The sequence below is a fragment of the Ananas comosus genome, linkage group 5 (assembly GCF_001540865.1).
Source record: "Ananas comosus cultivar F153 linkage group 5, ASM154086v1, whole genome shotgun sequence".
NCBI classification, from domain to species: Eukaryota; Viridiplantae; Streptophyta; class Magnoliopsida; order Poales; family Bromeliaceae; genus Ananas; species Ananas comosus.
This window is the reverse complement of record NC_033625.1, coordinates 10,863,333-10,879,969: the sequence shown is the minus strand read 5'-3', so window position 1 is coordinate 10,879,969 and position 16,637 is coordinate 10,863,333. Positions and strand designations below refer to the sequence as shown.

Sequence of the window (16,637 nt, the reverse complement as noted above, 5' to 3'; positions counted from 1 at the left end):
AATTCAAGTGCTATAGATACAATAGTGGTGGTCTCTATACATGGATACAAAAACCCGCCCTCTCTACAATAATACAAAAATAGAGAGATGAACCACCTAGGACAAGTACTCCTCGCTATCTAGCTAATAGCGATCCCTTTTCCGCGATCCCGAGCCTCTCCCGGGGTGGATGGCTCTGAAAGACAACAATAAAACAAGGGGGCGTGAGAACTATTAAATAATAATCCCCAGTGGGCAATCGCTGACCTCCGCGAAATGAACCACTAGGCTAAAAAAGCAAAAGTAGTAAGTTCTAACATTTAAATAGAGTGAACGACATGTATGATAAATATGAATTAAATTTACTAAACTACTATACCTCTACTAAGCATGAAGTTCTACAAGTAAAAACTATTATAACATGAATAGTTTGTATGTAAACAACATAATATCCACAAATGTAACTAGTAAAATGTCATTGTTACTAATTTGTCTAATGTCCACCTTGCATTTTAGTTCCATAATGTTCCAATCATGTAGGACCTATCCATGGGTAGTCCGGCTTGCGCCGTGCCTAATGGCCCTGTGGTAGTCAATATTCCTACCCTAGGAATGAGCCTCCCATACGGCATCCCATTTCGGCGCCCAATCCCGTATGGGCGAGCTTATGTTGTGATGGCTATCTCTGGAGTGCCGGCTTGTGGGAAGTGACTCTCACAAGTATGTGCGAATGAGCACAATGGCAAGCAAGCGTAAATATCCGTCTCAAGTCCAATGTCATCATGTCTAAAATATGGTATAAAGCCAGTGACCTAAAGGCCCATTACTATGTCATCAAATAGAAGTTTAACCATTCATTAGGTTGATGCCCCTTTATGGCATTTTTGTCCACTATGTCAACATGAGTTTTATGTCCAAGAGCATATTATTCTAGTCATTTCCTTTGTAAGAAACATGATTCCAAATCATATAATAGAATGCTATTCTCATGCATGCTAACAATGCACATATCTCTCTCCACTATATAGAGGTAATTTTCATGAAACATAACATACGCGTCTTAAGCATTCTAAAATTCACATATGCCCTATCTAGCATGAATATGCATGATTTTCTATTTTACAACAATTAAAACGACATAGGTGGAATTTATTTCATTTCGGTGAGGTCAAATCCACCAAGACTCCTCAAATCCCCGTCGTTTGCGCCGACAAAGGTGTCCACACGTCTCCTAGCTCCCTAAAGGAAATTCTAGGAGAGTTAGACAAAACCAACGAACATCCATGTGTTCAACTTTAACCAACCGAAAAAAAGGGTTAAAACTCACCTATAATATAGAAAAACCCTCTTAAATCCCAAATGTGAGCTAGGTCCTCTCAAATCCAACCTAAACAAATGTTCTAAACTAATTAATTGAGCTCCAAAAGCTTCTAATCAAAAATCTCCAAATAAACCCTAATTTTTCTATTTCTAGAGTTTCTACACAAAAACCTCCAAAAACAAGAATCAAAAGGGAGAAACATATCACTAACCTCTTTAGAAGCTTCAAACTAGGCTTGAAATGAGCTAGGGTTAAAGATCTCTTCTCCAACAATCTCTACTTCAAGTTCCAAGTCTTCAACCATGGTGGAAGTAGCACCAAGAAATAAAAAGAGGTGTTTAATCCTAAAAAATCCCAACAAAATGGAAGAAAATCAAAGAGGAGGTGAGGAGAGCTCCCTTACCTTGATCTCCACTAGTTCCAAGCTCAGGGAATACTAGGTTGGCGTGGGATGCTTTACAGACTTGCTACAATAACAAAAACACCCCTAAAAAACTGCAGTCTGCGAAACTGCATTGCGTACCGGTATGCCGGGCAAGTGTCACCGGTTAACAAGCAGCAGCCTGCGCAACCCGAACCTCGGGTTCGTAGAAAAATACACTGGGTACCGGTACCAGCCCGATGCAGTACCGGTACCAGGTCCAGTTCCGGTAAGGGCCCGATGCAGTACCGGTATTCTGCTCTGCAGAGTACAACCCGAGAGCAGCCTAAAATCTTCACTTTAGAGATTTTGGTGCTAAGTTTTAAACCTCGATTATTGGAATGCGAACCATAGGTCGGAACACTGTCTACGACCTCCAGAATACCTGAAAAAACTCAGAATACAGATCAAACACTCGAACCTTGCAATTTGCAAAAGTTCAGTGTGTTACATTCTCCCCTCCTAAAAAGTAGCTTCGCCAACGAAACTAAAAAGCAAAGTACCTCAAGACTCCATCTGAAAAAGATGGGGATAGCGCTCCTGCAGGGTGCTCTCCAACTCCCACGTAGCCTCCCGTTCATCATGGTTGCTCCAAAGAACCTTCACATACGGAATATCACGATTCCGAAGTTTCTTCACCTCGCGAGCCAAAATCCTTACAAGTTGCTCTTCAAAGCTCAAATCCTCTCTCAGCTCCAATGGTATAGTATAAGGTGCACGGTGAGCTTCTTGAAGAATGTCCTCCTTAATCGCTGATTCCACCGGTACGCAAATCCGCCCGCGGAAACGCAACATTGCTTAATTATCCACAAGGAAATCACTGGTGTAACCATCAACTATCTTAGCTCGAATCTTTTGCAACTCCACATCGTGAACTTGCTTTTCTTTAATTCTTTCCAATAGTGTAGGTTGCACCACCAATGTCATCAATCTCAAGGGTGTATCAGGGGCCTCCACCTCCAACTCCAACCGCTTCATCTGCTCAATCAACGGCGGTTGAGTGACTACAAGCATCGCTAAGTTATCCGTCGATTTCCGACTTAGCACATCCGCTACCACGTTAGTCTTGCTCGGGTGGTAAAGAATAGTCAAATCATAACCCTTGAGTAGCTCCAACCATCTACGCTACTTCAAGTTCAACTCCTTCTGAGTAAATAAGTGTAGCATACCAGATTTTTAATAAAAGTGAATATAAATAAAAATAGTGCGAGATACTATTTTTATTGGATTTAGAAAAGTAAAATATAAGTCGAGATCGACTCGTGCGAAAATCGGAGTGAAAACAGAAGATTTAGAATTTTCTGTGAGAGACGGGACTGATATTTTAGCAGAAAATGTACAGTGTCAGAAAATTCCAAAAATCTAGGAATATGTTAGGATTATTTTTATGAGGCTAGATTTAAAGTTTCATGTCGATCCGATACCCGAAAGATGGAAAATAAAATCCGACTGCTATCTGCTAGAGATTACAGTTCGGTAGAGCTTTCGGTGACCAAACATGGTCATAACGGAAAGATTTAAATTTCTTTCGTCAAGTTAAGGAAAATCGAGCCTGACTGTCAAATTTGAGCTCAATCGGACATTCAAAAGGGCTCCAGCGAAAAACGTCAGTTTGTATCTGCTAAATTACTATTGTGAATAGTATTTTGGGATGTTGACTTTGAATAGAAGCTACTAGGCTTCTTCTTCTTCACAGCCAACACCATCACCCTCACACACACACACGTTTAGAGAGGGAGAGAGAGAAACCCTCCTTTTTTTCTCTAAATATCTTCCTTATCTCTCTAAATCTCTCGCTCAAATTTGCGGCGTTGGCGGAGAGCGAGCTTGTGAATGCGTTGGTAGCGACGGATCGAGCTTTCGTGCGCCCGTTGGAGCGGTGTGCTTCCGTCTCGGCATTCACATTTTGGTAAACTTTTGGAATTGGGCTAATTCCTTTATGCTTAGTGTTCTAGTTGTCACAGCCCGCGAGCCCCGCCTATTTGGTCGAGGTCGCGGCGCCGACAGCGCCGAACGGACCGGGGATTCCCCTGTACCGCGGACAGAGTCTCCTGTACGTTCAAGGCATCGCAATCAATACAATTACAACAGGTTCCAAACAGGAACAGTATTCAACATACAACGATTGCATAAGGAATGTATCAAACAACATAAACACATCCTAAGTTATTANTAGTATTTTCAAATATAATTTGAAGATAAAAATACAACATCTGTTATCTATACTGGATGTTTAATCCCACCCCTCATCAAATATTATCTATTCAATTTGACAAGAATAGTTTACAAGAATAAAATTTTAGAGACTCGTGTGGCTTATGGATGCATACAGGGCGGATCCGGCAAGGAGGGTTCTTCCACCTCCTGAACCATTTCTTTAGCTGGTCGGGACGGATTCGAGAATGGATTGAGTTTCGTTATATTTTATTGCTCTATTTACCACTCCGTTCAAGATAAGTCAAAGTGCGAGTTGTAAGAACCCGACCCGCCAGCAATAATAATCCATTGAGCTCAAACCACCGGCCTAAAATGCTGAACTCCAGTTTTTATTACTAGCGTGTCGGTTTGTCACAGCCCGCGACCACCCGCCTATTTGGCCGGGGTCGCGGCGCCGACAGCGCCGAACGGACAGAGTTTTTCCTGCACTGCGGACATAGTCTTTCTTGTACGTTCAAGGCATCGCAATCAATACAATTACAACAGGTTCCAAACAGGAACAGTATTTAACATACAACGATTGCATAAGGAAGGTATCAAACAACATAAACACATCCTATGTTATTACATTCATTCATTCATACTTTACCTCTTGTTTACCATTTACTTTTACTTCCAACCAAATGTAATCTAAGCTACTACATCATTATTCACAAGTATAATACATCTTAATAAGAATTGTTACATCAATTATTCATTACAATTTTAATACATTGATCTTTTCATCTCTATACCCCTAGGATATGTCGACTCGGGGTACGGCTAACTCTGGTCTCTATGGTAAGGCGCTATCTACGGAGCTACGCCCTTTCCTCGCGCCGTCGCGCCGCTCATGTGCAAACCTGTAACACCCCAAAGCAACGTGGGGTGAGAACCAACTCTATGGTTCCTAGTGGGTACGGCCACCCAAGGGAAAAGCTCGACCAACAGGTCCGAAGGAGGCAAGCTGCAGGTTTTAATAAACAGATAAATATGATATTTAAATGATGCAACTACCAATACCATGCCTTGCCTCACAAATGCAACATGAAGATAATGCAATTCTATGCAATGCAATCAACTAAGTAGATCAATTGATTCTACTTTAATTCCACTATTCATAGCTTATCCAAATGACTTCTAAGTTTCCTCTATCTTAGATTCTTGTCATTTACAGTTTTGAACATAAGGCTTCATCTACCTTTACAAAGCTAACCGCCCGACTCGGTCTTGAGTCAATCATCTGCGGAGTACCGCACAAACCAGGCTCGAGGCGAAGAACGTCTCACTTGCACCTCGGCCTTAAATCCCCTCAACTAGGACAATCACTATAGCTCATAAGCTTGTTACCCAATCATTTGGCTAAACCGAAGGGGTCGCCCTCAATCTCACGTTTTAAGTCTCATAGGGGAGAAGTCTCGCTGAACTATCCCCCGAGACCGCCTGCGGACAGCTCGCTGACTGTTTGGGCAGCTCACTGACTGCCCTTCAAGTGACAAATACTCCGGAGTGCACAGCTTGAGGGGAGCGACCCCTACAAGCACAGACAGGTTATGTGAGCACGATCCAATCTCTCAGAATTGGGAACATCCTATCAACTAAGGATAGTATCAACATAGAACCAATAGGTTTCTATACTCATCAATCTAGTGTTTTAGCTACACTAAGATTCTCATTACTACTCATCATGAATGATCATTAGCTAAATGCCATTCGTCATAGGTTAGCATTAACTAGGTGCCACTCGTCACAGTTCAAGTATTCTCAAAGCACTATTGATACATTACACTAGGTTATCCTTTACCTAGGTTCCAACTCATTAGCCACATCACATATAGAGTGCTAAGCTAGGTCACAAGAAATCATGCATACTAGAATCAAGAACTAACTTAATTAGTTACACTATCACTAGCATGCAACTGTAAGCAACAATAATACTCATCTAGCATCTATATGTATCATGCTCAATATGCATATGTTAATTAGCATATGTTACCTAACATAGTCCACAAATATATTAACATGCATATGTTCCAACTTGCATAATATAGCCTATTCATTCATACAACATCATTTTCATACATCTCTCTAACATTTAGTTTATGCATCTCTCTAACATTTAGTTCATGCATCTCTCTAACATTTGACATATTAATTTGCCATTGTCCACTAGCATGCATTATATTCGTATGCAATTATCATGTAATATCCATTTCTCACATTATATGCATTTACCCAATCTTCACATCACATGCATCATATAGCATTTAACCCATTATATGCATCAACTAGGAAATCATATTTTTCTTCGACATGAGGGCGACTTAGTCGCTTCGGTAAGCACAACCCACCTGTTAGCGCATTCCGATTGCTTGTCGACACTTGCAATCGACCTCCCGCGGCATCCGGTGCTCGGTTCCGTCAGAACTTGCAATTGCGCACCAACCGCGCATCGCTTCGCAGCCTCGGGCAAAAAGGTCGTCGTTTTGTTGTTACGGTGCCTCAAATCCAATTCCATGATTTTACGACGTCGCCTCGGCCCTCCAGGCGGAACCGAAGCCTAAACGTCCGTTTCTTTAATAACTTCGCACCGGCTCGACGAATCGCCGAACCGACTTCGCCAGCACGTTCGTTTACCTGGCAATTAGGTTTACAGAGGGNGATGCTTCAAATCCATTTTCATGAATTTACGATATCGCCTCGGCCCTCCCGGCAGACCCGAAGCCTAAACGTCCATTTCTTTAATAACTTTGTAACCGCTCGACGAATCGCCGAACCGTCTTCGCCAACGCGTTCGTTTACCTAGCAATTAGGTTTATGGAGGGTCAAATGAGATCAAACCCTTATATTTTCAAAATTAGCATTTTTGAGCCCTAGGTGTTTACTATTACAAGATGCTCCAAATTGGAACTTAAATCATGCAATAAACACTCATTTAACATCCTAGGATTCCATCAAACCCATTTCTAGAGCATCTAAATAAAACTCTAAAGATCTACCATGAGAGGGCGCAAGAAGCTTACCTCAAAACTAGCTCCAAACCATGGAGAAGATGAAGAAGATGAAGACGATCCATCTCCAAGTTTCAATCTCCACCAATCCATTCATTTTTGGGAGAGATCTAGAGAGAGAAAGGGAAGTTCTTTCTCTCCCTTTCTCCATGCGTGTGTGCGTGTGATGCGTGTGCGGGTTGAGGCTACACGGTTGAGGGAGGAAGAAGAGATTAAGTCTCTTTTACAACTTAGCCCCTCAACTTTACACTATTCACCTCGAGCAGCAGTTTAGCAGTTCGAAACAGTTGGAGCCCTTCTGAACGTCCGTTTATGCTCAAATTTGACAGGCAGACTCAGTTTAACGTACTGTGTAAGAATATATCTTAAGTTCTCAGTTTCGACTCCGTTTGGTCACCGAAAATTGTGCCGAACTGTAATCTTAATCAGATAACTGTCGGATTTTATTTCTCACTCTACGGGTGTCAGAATGGCATGAAACTTTAAATCTAGCCTCATAAAAATATTTCTGACATATCCTCCAGTTTTCATAATTTTCTGACACTGTGCTTTTTCTGCTAATTTATCTGCCCCGTTTCTCACAGAAAATTTTAAATCTTCAGTTTTCGATCCGATTTTAGGACAGGTCATTCCCAACATATATTTCACTTCTCTAAATCCAATAAAAATAATATCTCATACTATTTTTATTTATTTTTATTTTATATTTAAAATCCGGTATGTTACATTTCACCGCAACCTCACCGGAACTATTTAAATGTACACCGTAACTTCATAGTTTTAAAAGTCCGGTACCTTACACAGTTTCATATAAACTGATCGGAATTAATATCCCATCCTATGTGGGATTGTTGAGGCGTTATACGAATAGAGTTTTAGCTGATATTTGACGGAACGATGGGAATTAAAGAATGAAGGATCTTCCGTCTTCCGTTTTATTTTCTCATCATGTCAGATGGATTCAAGATGAATTATTATTTTTTTATTATTTTCTCTATTGTTCTTTATATTTATATTTGTTTACCATCTATTAACTTTGTTTATTTTCCTTAAGACATCAATAAACTGCCATCATATCCCCAATCTTGATAATAATAATATTGACAATTTATTATTTGAGACAACAGTTAACAACTCTCATAAAAGGCACCGTTGATTATATGAATTATACAAACTATAAAGATAAATAACACATTCAAAATTTGAAATCGAAACGCAGTTGACTAATTCAAATNTCAAACACTATTTTCTATTCATAATAATCCACTATCTTTCTTATCACACCTACTCCAACCAATCATTATCCTTCTTTATTAATCATTATCTTCTTATCCCACCTACTCCAACCAAACACTATTTTTTATTATTTTAGACTAACTCCAACCCCCAATCAAATACAAAAAAATTTTAACCCTACTTTAATCCTAAACTTAATTCTATTTTTGAAATAGCTAATTTTTTTTTAATCCCGAACCAAACAGAGGCTAAAAGACTTAAAAACTGTCGGTGGGAATCAAAATTGATGTGCATGTACGACATTAAATGTACCGTTCGTCATTGCTGTCCAATTTGGGTCTGATTTACTTCGTCATTGCTGATGTATGCTTATTTGACCTCTTTTTTTTTTGTTTTTTGTCTTTTCTATTTGATTTTTATGTTTTTTTAAGGGAGAGTGAGATAACTTCTCTATTGAATTTTCTGCTTGGGTAAGAAGATACTGACATTGCTATCGTCAGCTAGTCAAACTAGCCTATTAATTTTCAGGCGCAATTACTTACATGTTTTTAAAAAAATTTTAACTTTTTTATTTATCCCTTTTAAAAGTTAATATGAAAAGTATTTTTAAAAAATTTTAAATCCTTTCAAATATATTTTTAGAGTTAAATTTTGCTAGAAAAGTGTTAGCAACAACTGTTACTCCTGCAAAATTATCATTTTACTTTTTCAAATTTATTCTTTTACTGTCATCAACTTTTCTTATTTGTCCTTAAGTTATGGATAAAAGTATTTTTTTATTTTTAATTATGGTAGAAATTTAACTTAGATTTAACATGAGATTACTTAACGGGCACTAACAATAGAAGTATTTTTAAATAACGGAGAAATATATGAGCGATATGTTTGAAAAAAAATAGGAAAAAATAAAATATTTTAGAAAATTTTAAAGGCGTATAGATAATTATCCCTAATTTTAAAGGTATAGATTTGCCTATAAATTTTAGGCTGGATTTTATTAGTTATCCTTTGGGGCAATTTGAATTTCCAATTCAATTTCAATTATGATTTCAAATTTTATATTCAAATTCTAATTTTGGATCAAAACTTAAAAGTGGTTTTTGAACAAAAGTTTTAAATTCAAATTTAATTTTGAATAATTAAAATTTAAATTCAACTTTATTCAAATTCTAAAATTGAATTCAAGTTATGAATTTATATCTAATTTTGAGTTCAAATTTTTTTGTTCAAATTTTAAATTCAAATTCAACATTTTTAATTCTAATTTCAAATTAAACATCAAAATTTAAATTCTTGTTAAAACTTTAAATTTTAAAATTTAAATTCAAACTTAAATTTAAAAAACTAAGGTTTCCACGTGTGAAGATTAGTTCCATATTAGAAACTAAAAGTATATTGTTGCAGCACTACAACAGAATTAGGTTATAGGGACACATGTTTGGAACACTTTTGTGTAAGTGTCCCATTTATACCAAAATATTTTAAAAAATCTACTCGTGCCTAAATATAAAGTTCAATCCAATAAAAAATAAAAAGTTACTCTACTTAACCCACCCCATCCCGCCCATTCGGCCCGATTACAAATAGAAAAGAAAAAAAAAAAGAAAAATCGATTACCATCTTCCCTTCTCCCCTCATTCAATCTACTGAAATTCTAGACGAAAAGCCCTTCCCTTTTCTCTTCCACCGCCACCGCAGCCAACGAGGTAGAGTTCCAGCGGTTGCTAAATACTTAAATAAGTGTTGATAAATTAGCAGCACTTTTTTTAGGTTATAACGACACTCTTTAACTGTCACTATATACCTAGCGACCCCACTAGCAACACTTTTTAAAAGGTCGGTAATTTAGCCAGCAGCACTTTTTTTTGACCTGTACCGACATTTAAAAGTGTCGCTATAGACCATTTTTGTTGTAGTGCTGTTATCTATATATTCTTTCTTTCTCAAGCTAATTGCTTAAGAGAAAATGAGAGTTATGCTTTCGACTAAACACACACACACACGGCACGAGCATGAGCACGAACCAGGCTAGGCCAGGCGGGCTGCGCAGTCGAGGCACCTGATTTATTTTTTATTTTTTAGTTTTATCTTTATCTTTATCTTTTGGTTGTTCTAATTCTTTTGAAAATCCTAATCCATATCTTGTATAATCTTAAGCTTATCTTGCGCTACACGGAATTGACGTGTTGAAGCAAAATTTTTGCCTTGGATATATATATAATAGAGTTTGGGTCCAAACACCGGCCCAAAATACTTAAGCCGATTTATTATTACTGTATATCCAATCACATCCCCATTCCTATTTTTATCCGATATGGGACTATTGGGTTAAGACCCTGACGTTCTCGTCAGTCCAATTACACATACAGTCCAAGATCATCAGGTGATGTGAGACTTGTCTCGTTTTAGCTCTGTCATCCAGATTCTGGCATAGCCGATCATCTTATCATTTAGACTCCCTCAATCGAAACACGCAACACATTTTCGACTGGTGATTGGCTCCGATACCAAATGTAAAAACCAGTCTACTAGCAATAATAACTCGTTGGGCCCAAACACCGGCTCAAAATGCTTAACCCCAGTTATTATTTCTAGTGTCTAAATCTCTTATATATCCAATAACATCCCCATTTCTATCCGATGTGTGATTATTAGGGTGTGACAAGGTTGCATGAGTTCAACCTTGTACCTGGGCATATCTGAGAGCAAAACCCTAATCTCTACCTAACCTTCTCTTATTTCTCGCCATTGATCTTTTGCACTGATTTTTACCAAGCTTTCTAATATTTCGTTGGATCTCCTAAGGCTTGCTCGGTTTATCTTACGCCACCTTGAAAGCGTGTTGACAGGGTGAAACATGGACGTTGTATTGCTGAAAGTAATTACCTGAAAGCCTTATACGTGGAGTGGCAATTTCGTTTCTAGATCAATGCTCTGCATGCGCCTCAATCCACATACCTTTTCTAATCCTTTTCACTACAGTATTTATTATTTAATTTTTTTAAAATTTTTTAAAAATTAAAATTAAACTTTCGAATTATTTTTAAAGAATATTTTACTAAAAGATCAGAAAGATTTTTCAACACCCCACTTACCTACCAAATAGAAGAGGTGCGCGGGCAATCAACTATTCATGAGGCATATGTATCAACCGATTAGATAATAGTATGATCTCTCTAGCTCTCTATGAGGCATAAGTGTTAATCGATTGGAGAGTAGTACAATCTCTATCGACTCTCCATAAAGCATATGTGTCAACTGATTGGAGAGTACTAGGACCTTTCTCGTCTCTTCATGAGGTTTAGTGCGGCATGTGACCAACCAATAAGTGGTTTGGGACATGAAGTAATTTGGGTAGATCTATAACTAGTGGCATAGTAGCACCTTGATGTAATTGAGGCATTGTAGTCATAAAATTTAATTAACGCATTTCTAGTATATATAGAAATAGTTGTTGTTATTAATTATCCTTCTACTCATACCTCTTTTGGACCGAGTGTAGAACATCGTTCTTGGTGGTTGCATCCATCAATTGAAAACTGTCAGTAATTCTCACTTCCTGTAGTTATCTCTTTTTTAGATTCTAGCAACGCCGGCGGGACAAGTGAGGGCAGCAAGGCCATCACGAAATAGAGAACCTAGCAAGATCTAGATGTACTTGTTATATTTTGAAAAATAATGTGTTGTAATATTTTGGAAACCAAATGATGTAAGCCTAAGGAAGTTTATTTAGTTGAATGTTTGTATAGTAGTTGTACTCTAATGTATCTCACATACATATCGTGTATTAATATATAGGTTGATGTATGTTACTATTTTATTCGGGTAGGAGAGTTATTACCCATTCGCGGAGTCTGTGCGCTTGCCCGAGCGGGCCCAAATTGGGGGTCTCAAGGCATAATAGATAAGAGTGGTATCAGAGCTTAGGAAGAGTCCTAGGTGGTTTTGGTACGATGATAAGCCTTAGAAAGATCCTAGAGATCTAGAAATGTAAATGGTGCCTGAACCTTGGAGATAGTGGTAACTGGGTCTTGTGACGTTTCCAAACCAGATGTACGGAACCATTTGAGAGAAATGATCTTTTATTCTTAAACTAGATGATAAAAAGGAATGTCCCGCGAGGATTTTCACTTAATTGGGTCTATTGTCAATTTTGTCTACACATGTTCAATATTCTTAGACGATTACATTATGCTTGGACTAATATCTATTCTAGGAAAAACCAAGATTCTAGATTTAATATGATACAATAAACTTTTTTTCGATTCATTCCCATCCAATTAAAAAAAAAAAAAACTTTTGGGTTGATTTCTTGCTGAATCGTAAGAGAAAAAATCTTTTTCTTCAATTTATTGTTGATTTTTTTTTTCAGTCATAGTATTCTCATCAATTTTGGTACCGACATTTGTATTGTCAGAATATTATCATGAACACTCATATTGTCAAAATATTATCTGCTATTATATGAGCTAAAAGGTTCAAATTGTTACAGCGGTTAGATACGATGCATATTCTTTAAGAATAGTAGATATTTAATTTGGCAATATCAATTCCATATATATAATTATATTTTGTCTTTTAGGGTTGTATGTTTTGTCATTGCTGTTAATTTGTTGCTAATTTGTTCTTTGATAACCAAAGTTTGCATTCAAAATACTTTACGACAAGTATAGAAACATAGGGGGGCTATTGTCCGTGTTCATGAAGCCAAATCCACCGAAGATACCGAAACCCTTCGTAAGCTTCGACGAAGGTGTCGACTAGTCTCCTAGCACCCTAAAGATGTAGGAACAAGGGTCAAACAAACTTATGATCAACCTACGCTCAATCAATAAGCAACATAGGCTAAGGTGGAGAAAAACTCACATAGGTGAAGAAATCCTCTCTCAAACTCTAAATGGGAGTTGAGTTTTTCAAATCCAACCTAAATAAAGGTTTCAAACTCATCAATTAGTTTCAAGCCCTCAAACAAAAAGCCCCAATCTAACCCTAGAATCCCAATCTAGGATTTCATCAAGCAAAAAGCTCCAAAACTAGGATCTAGGGGAGAAGAACTATCACATACTTCTGGAGAGCTCCAAACCAAGTCCAGATCCTCAGTGGTTAAGGTAGTCCACTACCAAGCCTTCAAAAGCTAAGCTCCAAGTCCCTCAAAGGTGAGAAATGAGAGCGGGAAGGTTGATGCTCCAAGGCTTCAAGCAAGCTCCTCTCTTCTCTCTCTCTAACTCCTTCTTCCCTTCCTCTTCTTTCTTTCTAAAGTGGGTGTGAGGAGAGGAATGAGGGTGGAAGAGAGGAGAGGCTCTATAAGCCTTCAAAAGTAACAAAATCCACTTAGGTCCCTCAAAAATCCACTCTGTGCATTGCCGGTCTGGGCTATTTCGCGTCTTAGGGACCGGTCTCTTCGACTTGGGACGGTCTCATAGCTGCCCGAAAATCCAACGTTAGGGAATCGGTCTCCCGCCACGGGACCGGTCTCTCCCGGCAGACGCGCTCGGGACCCGTCTCGCCACACAGGGAGCCAGTTGCTTGCCAGCTGCCGCAACACTGAGCTGAGGGGACGCGTCTTTCATATCAGGACCAGTCCCCGAGAGTGAAAACTCTCAGGACAAAGCCAAAACTCTAGAGATCGAAACTTTAGGCGCGGAATACCATCTACGGCCTTTCACCAATGTGGAAAAGTTCAGAGTACTGCATCAAACACTCAAACCTCGCAATTTGCAAGTCCAGTGCTACAGTTAGGGTGGTCGCGGCAATGTAGATCACCATTCCATTCATCAACAACTTCGAATGGGTATTGAGAGGTCCGAAGAAATAGGGAATCAAAGATTCCCCTCACTCTCCCATCGAAGCCATCTAGATGGTATGGATAGTTACGATCGCAGGACCAAAAAAGAAAAAAAGAGGGGAAGAAAAGAATTTTTTTTCTTCTTCTTCATTTTTCGTCCTTTTTTTCTTACCTGTTGATAAAATGACGGATTGGATGAATCAGCTCGACGATTCCTCACCTTCCGCGGCTCGGCGATCCTCCTCCTTTTCCGCGGCTCGGCGATATCACCTTTTTTTGAATTTTTGTATGTCGGACGAGTGTAGCAATCTATCTATTTTTTTGTTCTTTGTCTATCGTATCATCTCTCGTAAAAAAAATTCTCCCATGTTTGATTTCAGTTCTCGTATCTATAATGGAGGGGGTGGTCAGAGATATTTGAGGGATTCGAAATTCGAATTGAATTTTGAATAGTTTTAGATAGTTGAGGTTTTTTGGGAATTGGTTGGAGATTCGAATTCGTATCGAATTTTGAATCGGTTGTTGATGGTTGGAATTGGTTGGGAATTCGAAATTCGAAATCGATTTTAAATCGTTGTTGATGGTTGGAGGATTTTTGGGAATTGCTCTAGGGATTTCGAAATTCGAAATCGAATTTTGATCGTTTGTTGGAGATATTTTGAAAATTGTTAGAAATTCGAAATTCGAATTGAATTTTGAATAGGTTCTGGATGGTTAGTATTCAAAATTCGAATGAGAGATATTTTGGGTGTTGGTTCGAAATTCGAATTCGAATTTCGAATCGAATTTAAAAATGATGTATTCGAGATTGAATTTTTAAATGTGGGTAAAAATGTGGGCCGTTATTCATGAATTGGGCTGAATATTGGGCCCACTTTGATGAAACTTGTTGGGAGGAATATTCATTGGGCTGGAATGAGGCCGAATTTTTGTATAGGCTAAATCTTACAGAGCTTTATGAGCCCATTAATTCACATTTATGAATGGGCCTATTGTGGATTAAAATCATAATTATTGCCCAAGATTTCTCGGTCAACATGAGACCTATTGGGATGTATGAATCCGAATTTAATCAGTTTTAATTACTTTACCCCAATTTTTTTCACTCCAAACAGTACCTGAATGCTCGGCTTTTACCTGCTGACAATCAAACACTGAGCCACAAATCTGCCAATTCTCTTTCATTCCATTCCACCAGAACTGTGTCTTTAATCCTATACATCTTGGTTCCACCAGGGTAACCGTATAAGGAAACAATGAGCCTCTCTCAAAAATGTCCTCTCGGATCTCTGAATCCACTGGCACACACAGTCTGTCCCTGTACCGCAGTACTTCCCGAACTGTCCACACAAAACCCTCGGCCTGTCCCCTCTCCAACTGCTCTCGAATTCTCGACAAGTGCGGATCTCCACTCTTGTTCTCTCGGATCCTATCCAACAGAGTGGGCTGCTCAAGACCATAGACATCAGTCTTGTAGTAGATCCAGGGAACACTACTCGAGCCTAACCGCTGCAGCTTCTCGAGTAACGGCCTCTGCTGAGTAATCAACGATGCTCAACCTTGCACAGCCCTTCCTGCTGAACTATCTGCCTACATTTGCCTTACGGATGATACTGAATATTAATGTCATAGTCCTTCATAATCCAACCACAGACGCTTGCTCAGATTCAATTCCCTTGAGTAAATTGATACTTGAGACTTTTAGATCGGAAAATCTCGCAGTGCTCGCTGTACAATAATGTCGCCACAACTTCAAGGCAAAAACTACCGCGGCAAGCTCCACGTCATGCGTAGGTAATTCATCTCATAATCCTTTAACTGCCTGAAGCATAAGCAATTATCTTACCATGCTGCATCAGCCACACAACCCAATCCACTGTGCGATGCATCACTATAGATCACAAATCCTCCCCACATACACTGGAAGGGCAAGGATAGGCTGACATCAAACCTCAGTCTCAACTCGTCGAAGCTCCTCTGACAGTCCTCACTCCAAAGGAACGAATCCCCTTTCGAGTCAATCGAGTGAAGCGTGTGAAAGCTTCGTAGCCTTCCACAAACTGACGTAATATCCCAGTCCAAAAGCTCTCACACTACTACTAGAAATTAGTCATTAGTGGCTTTATTTATTGATGCTGATGATCAACAAATCTGCTAAAAGTTTTAGCAGCATATGACACAAATGCTGCCTATGCCTGGTGCTAAAAGTATTAGCAGCATTATTATAAATGCCGCCAATATAAATCAATTAGTGTCATTAAGGGATAATGCCGCAAAAGAGGAATTAAATGCTAATTTAAAATTGTTTATTAGCGGCACATAAATTAATAATGCCGCTAATACAAATATATGATTTAGAAATTAAATTTTAAAATTTTAATTATTTATTTAATTACATTTTTTTGAGATGCTACCTACTGTTCATTATTTTTTCGTCTTAAACTTTGCGTGCAAATGTGAATCAACTAGGATTCGAACTTAGGGCTGGCAATGAGCGAGCCGGCTCGCGTCAAACTCGCGTTTGACCGATATTTGCTCGCTCGAGCTCGACTCGAAATTAAATGAGCCGAGCTTGAACAAAAAAAAAGGCTCGAAATTCATTTCAAGCCGAGCTTGAGTATTACTCGGCTCGTTCGAATTAGGCCTCGACAAGCTCGAAAAGCCGTCGAATATATATAATATATATAT

At 38.7% G+C, this 16,637-nt stretch overlaps 1 long non-coding RNA gene across 1 annotated transcript; it reads right to left on the bottom strand.

Moving 5' to 3' along the window:
• Positions 4,473–6,550, bottom strand: LOC109710011. The gene is made up of 2 exons (XR_002216264.1): positions 6,269–6,550; positions 4,473–4,884 (listed from the first exon to the last, which is right to left on the bottom strand). It is a non-coding gene; the product is annotated as an uncharacterized LOC109710011 (long non-coding RNA).